The sequence below is a fragment of the Lactuca virosa genome, chromosome 4 (genome assembly GCF_052849685.1).
Source record: "Lactuca virosa cultivar CGN04683 chromosome 4, Lactuca_virosa_CGN04683_v6, whole genome shotgun sequence".
Taxonomy (NCBI): domain Eukaryota; kingdom Viridiplantae; phylum Streptophyta; class Magnoliopsida; order Asterales; family Asteraceae; genus Lactuca; species Lactuca virosa.
The window spans coordinates 397,206,658-397,213,525 of NC_136429.1; positions in this window are offsets into that span (position 1 = coordinate 397,206,658).

Below are 6,868 nucleotides of genomic sequence, written 5' to 3' on the forward strand. Positions count from 1 at the left end.
TGGAATTGAAAGAGCTATTAAGGAAACTGACATATTTCCATTTTTCCTTATAGATCTGATAGAAGACGTCATGGACCTAGTTATATAAGAGTTTATATTGCTAAGGTATTTGAGTCACTGGTAGATAGCAATCAGAGTGTACCAGCTATCGGAAGCTATGGTAGGCCCTAAAGGCAACAATATAGAAAGAGGAATTGGAAAGCGAGATTCAATCCATGTATGTTGTTATTTGGTAGACCTAGCACTTGACCTTAACCCTTAGGTGCAAGCGGATCTTCAAGTAGAGACAATCATGGATAGGAACAAACACATAATTAAACCAAGATAGGTTTTGAAAGATGTGTAAGCTTAACAAGTTCATTTATGGACCGAAATAAGCATCTCGCAAGATGGATCATTATTTCAATGAGAAAGTTCAAAGTGTATGAATTTCGAGAAATAAAGATGAGCCATACATATGTCAAAGCTAGTGGGAGTAATTGGAATCTTTTTTTCAATGAGAAAAGTTCAAGGAGTTTGAATTTCGAGAAACATAGATAAGCCATATATATGTCAGTGCTAGTGGGAGCACTGTAGTCACCCTTGTATTGTACATAGACAATGTACGATTTATAGGAAACTATATTCTAACTTAGCAGGTGTAAAAGCTTGGTTTGGTATGAGAACTGTTTCGCTATGATATACATGGGAGATACAAGACACGTGCATAATAAGGATCTATGGAGATAGATCAAAGTGATTCATTGGATTAAGCCAAAGTACATTGAATGTTGAGGAAACTCGACATGCAGAACTCAAAAAGGAGTTTAGGCTGGCATGACATTGAGCAATGCTAATGTCCTAGTTCTACTATTGAGCTAAAGCAAATGAGTCGTGTCCCACATGCTTCTGCTATGGGATCGATCATAAATGCCATGACATGTACTAGATCTAATGACTCGTATGCCTTGAGCATGACAAGTTTGATTAGATCAATTTGGCAAGAATCAATGAATCAAGATCAAGAATATTCGCAAGTGTCCTTGGAGGACAGAAGAGATGATCTTGATAGTATGGAATAGATCATTGTAAGAGTTACATTGATGCTAAGTTCCGCACTAATAAAGGCAATTCCGTTCGTAGTCGGAATTCATGCTTTTACTGAATAGTGATATATTAGCTTGAAAGAGTACCAGGTAATACACCATAGTGGATTCAACAAACTTAGAGTATATTGCGGTTGGTTAAAATGCAAAGGAAAAAATGTGACTAAAAGAAATCCATTAGTGACATCTTTGTTGAAATTCAATCATTGATGGTCCTTATGAAGTTTCTTGTGACTTTGGGTGAACTTACCTCGAGTATGGATCCCAAGTCACACGAGCTCACATGAAACATACTCAGTAAGTACCAACACATTTGATAGTGAGTCCAATGTAAAGACATCATAGTCAATATGTCATATCGAAAGATAATCTTGTCGATCCATTCCTAAGCCGATGTCATTGACCAAGTCTGACAGTCAGACAAAGTCGAGAGGCATTAGATTTGCAAGTGAATTGGCTTAAAAAACTCTTAGTTTGGTTTGTTTTAAAACTTGAGAACTTTAAGCGGTATAAGTTTTAATTTGATTTGGCGATTATTAAGTGGTGATCTTAATATATGATGGAGTTCGGTCATTTCAATTAGCTTATCACTGCGTTCTCACTTTTGCATGTTTGGAACCCACTTCCCGAGTATTAATTTACTCAAACGTCCACAGTCGGTCATACTCTTGGAAGTAAGTAGTGATTCAAGACTGTCATGAGTATTGGTGGATTGCCCATATTGATTAGACATAGCATAGTGATTGCGCTAACACTCATGAGTGCTTAATAGATATTTAAGTATTGGACCAACCCACGCTTAGAGATTACTTCATGGATTCAGTCACAAGTAATTCTAAGACGATAATATCTTCTATTCTTCAAACCTAGATACATGTGGGGTTTTGCTCTATGATTCTGTTATGCATTAGTCTACTCCAACGCTAACCGTAACTGGTAGTTATAAAGGGTATGTCCATGTGTGACATGATGAAATAAAAAAAAACTATGTGGTCGAAGTTTATTCGTTCCTTCTGCCTCAATAGGAGAAGCGATATCTATGGGCCCCTCAATGATTTGGTGCTGACATCTAAAGTGCTTGGCCGAGCCCTGACTGGAATTGATGTATTCGATTTAGTAGTCAGATGCAGTCGTCACAAATCTATATCGGGAAACATAATTTTGAATTCTGAGATTGACCATTATCTATGTCTCGAATTTATACAGATATCATAGAATGAAGGGATAGTTGATCACTTATCTAAGGGCTGAATCTTGATTAGATCAAGAGTTCGGTAGTTGCATTGGATGGCTAACTCTCTGTTGATTATTGAGAAATATTGGTCCTCATATAGTTGATGACTTGTCCAAGTGGGAGACTATTGGAATAGTGTCCAAGGTCATTAACTATTGGTCATATTTCTAATAATAGCAGGGTCCTTTTGGGTTGCCCTCAAGACCCAACTTGAGTAGAATAAATAAAGGAGAAATTGGTTTATTAATTATTATGGTTAATAATTAATTAGAAACTAATTGGAAATATATTTTGGAAATATATATTGGAAATTAATTAACAGTTTAATTAATTAAAGGGTTGAATGTTGATTAATCGATAGTTGGTTAATCAGGAATGTTCCAGAACCTTATTGGATTAGGGTTGGATGAAAATCACTCCATCCCACATGGGAAAGGAGTGAAATTTCGTGGTTAGGCCTCCATCCCACATGGGAAGGAGTACTAAACCTAAGGAGGCATCCAAGGCTATAAATAGGGCCTTAGGGATTTCATTCCTCCTTGCACCTTGGCTTGAAGTTTCGCCATCCCTTCTTCCTCCCCCTCTTAGGGACGATTTCTAACCCCTTTGGGTTTGTGAAATTGACCCTTCTCCTAGTTATTTTTATTCCACTCTTTGGTGTCATTGGGTGTGATACCATTAGAGGGATTCTGGTTTGGATCCTTTCATCCAAGCAACTTCATGGAGGTTCAAGATCTCAAGCATGGAGATCAAGGGCTACATAAGAGGTATGTTTTCTTACTTATGTTTTAGTTTTCTAGGGTTGTTTTAGTTTTCTAGGGTTGATGTAATTAGCATGAAGCCATAGATCCATAGGTTGCATGTACACTTAGGTATATCGTTGTTTCGATTTTTCCGCTACCTAGTTTTAGAGTGTATTTGATGCGTAGAAAACCCAACAAAAATTAGTTAGAAAATCAAAAATTCAAGAAAATTTATCTTAATGTCTTTAACTTCATGTAAAACTGAAATATAAAGTTTGGGAAATTATTTACTTGTTTTGATTGGATTTTGAATATTTAACCTTTAAAACATATTCTAAAATGTTATAATTACATTACATTTAACATTGCGAAAATGGAGTTGTCCATTTAAACTTGTTGTTAGACAAATTTATTCTTAGAAATCTGAATTTTATAGAAAAATGTTTCCAACTTATACAGAACCAAATTTTGCCACAATATTGACACAATTCTATTGTAGTAGTGAGTATACTAGTAATAGATTTCGTTAGAGACTCATTAGCGTGTAATATCGTTGAAAGAATCGGTAGTGGTATGTGTGGAACGTAGTTCAAGGCATCGTTAGCATCATCAATGAAGTAGTTGTGAGTATTCACAACCCCTTTTTATTGTTTTCATGTTTTGGGGTGGAAAAGCATGTCTTAAAATAAAATTTGTTTATTGTACTTATGTTAAATTGTATCAAATGTGATTTTATTTGGATGTGTTTACAATTGTTGATTCCTGAGGCCTATATTGCGGTAAAGTTCCCGAAATCATTTCACAAAAATCATTAACTCTACTACAGCAACCGGAAATTACCGAATGGAAGTGGGAGCGGATTACAATGGATTTCATAACTAAGGTACCCAAGACAACGGGTGGTCATGATACCATTTGGGTAATCGTCGATAGATCAACCAAATCCACACACTTCCTGCCAATAAAAGAAACTGATAAAATGGAGAAGTTAACAATGACGTACATTAAAGAGATAGTACGATTGCATGGTGTGCCAATATCTATTATCTCTGACCGAGATAGTAGATTTACCTCGAGGTTTTGTCAATCACTGCAAAAGTCCTTGGGAAAAAATCTTGACATGAGTACAGCGTAACATCCTCAAAAAGAAGGACAGAGTGAGAGAACGATTCAAACGTTAGAAGACATGCTAAGAGCATGTGTGATCGACTTTTGTAAAGCATGGGATACCCATTTACCACTAGTCGAGTTCTCGTATAATAACAGTTACCATACTAGCATAAAGGTTGTTCCATTCGAAGCTATCTACGGTCGCAAGTGCAGTTCACCTCTGTGCTGGGCTGAAGTGGGTGACACGCAACTGGCTAGAGGTCAAATTCCTGACAACACTCTCATTGGTCCGGAGATCATTCGAGAATCTACTGAGAAGATAGTACAAATCAGAGAACGACTTAAAGCTTCTAGAGACAGACAAAAAAGCTACGCGGACAAAAGGTGAAAACCCTTGGAATTCCAGGTTGGTGACCGCGTCATGTTGAAGGTCTCACCCTGGAAGGGCATGATACACTTTGGAAAGCGTGGCAAACTGAATCCAAGGTACATTGGGCCTTTAGAGATCATTGTTAGAATTGGTCTAGTAGTTTACAAACTCAAACTACCTCAAGAACTCAGTACCATACATCATATCTTTCACGTGTCTAACCTAAAGAAATGCTTATCCAACGAGACTCTTGTTATCCCACTCGATGAAATCGAGATAAATAAGAGCCTCAACTTCGTGGAAGAACCAGTAGATATCCAAGACAGGGAAGTAAAGAGAACTAAACAAAGTCGTATCCCGATAGTGAAGGTTCGCTGGAATGCAAAGCGGGGACCTGAATTCACTTGGGAGCGAGAGGATCAAATGAAACAAAAATACCCGCATGTCTTTCCCTATTCTTATTGTATCTCTATAGTCTTAAATTTTGGGACGAAATTCCCTTTAACGGGGGGATAATGTGACAACCCGTTATTTTCTATCTTGTAAAAGTCAACCAAAGTCAAACATGCCAAATAAATGTCAAAGTTATTATTTTGTTAATTTAATTAAGTTAAATTAATAATATTGATGTGCAAAAACCCTTTAGTAAAAGTATTACAAAAATTAGAAGTGAAATGCATTAAACCGAAAACCCTCGCAATTCCCTTCTTTCTTCGGACCGCAAACCGAAGGCAGCAAACCTTTTGCAGCCGAGAACCTCGGACTGCAAACGTGCGAGGCCGAAAACTGCTCGCAACAGAAAACCACTCCGGAAGGTTTCCTCTTCGGACCGAAAATGCGAAGCCAACTTAGGGTTTACAGCCGTAAACCTCGCAATCTTATAACTTCGGATCGCAAACTCTTGCCTCGGTTTGTGTTTACAGCCGAAAACTCTCTCTCCAACACACACACACACACACACACACACACACACACACATATATATATATATATATATATATATATATATATATATATATGTTGCCCAAAAATCTACCTCATTCTGACACATTTCAGCAGAAAACTCCCATTTTCTCTCAAGGATCATCAACCGAAGTCTTCCCTCTCATCTCAAGAACATGCGAAACCTCTCATTTCTTTGATTTCCATGTGAAAAACCATTGATTCTTCTCGAAGATCTTGCAAGTATCATCCATTGATCTTGTTAGCATCCCAAAAACACCTTTCAATCTTCATAAATTGGGCCGAAAACACCCAATTCAGCTAGTTTTCATAAAAAAACACTAAAAGAACACGAAGAAAACGAAGTACGCGAAGAACACGAAGAACACAAACACACTATTCTAAGAATTATTGTAAGTATTTTTACAATAATTAAGTGTTCTTTAACACTTTAAACATTACCAAATTGAATAATTTATACTTAATATGATGTTAATATAAATTAGGATTCAGTTTTATCACGAGTTCTAACTTGTGGATTTAGCTCTACAACACCGTATATTCAACCGGAAACTCACAAAAGGTGAATTCATACCCCTGCATTTTTACTATTTTTCACTGTTTTAAGGGGGGGGGGGGGGAATACAAATCTAACACAAGAATGTTGTGTTTACAATCAAATGATTTCTAAATATTTCTAAACCGACTTTAAATTAATGAAACTCTTTTAAATATTGTCAAACTCTTTTAAATGTTTTAAAAAACTCTTTTAAACTTATATTTTGCCAAAATCACACACATATATATATATATATATATATATATATATATATATATATATATATATATATAAGATTGAAAGGGCTTAGGACTAATAATTCGCTTTATTTCCTTTTCCTTGTTTAGATGTGGCCTTAGGGTAGAGTTATTTATCCGAATGTCGTTTCAATTTTGATTATATATATAAATATATATATATATATATATATATATATATATATATATATATATATATATATATATATATATATATATATATATATATATATTGAAAGACCCTTTTTACATACTTAACATTATTACTCCTAACATGCTACATGCATATTCATAAACATATTTTACATAAATGGTCTTATTACAAAAGACTCGATACAAACCGACTAACGAGGTTTTTACAAAGTTTTATATATTACATAACATCTCAGGAATTTATACACTAAATACAAACGCTACAATATTATCTATTCTACATCTTCTAACAGTACATAACTATACTGGATGCTTATCACCTGCAATAATTCAGCACTGAGAGGGATAAGCGGTGACGCTTAGCGAGTTCAAAAATAGATACAATATAACGTTATGCCATATATATACCAATATG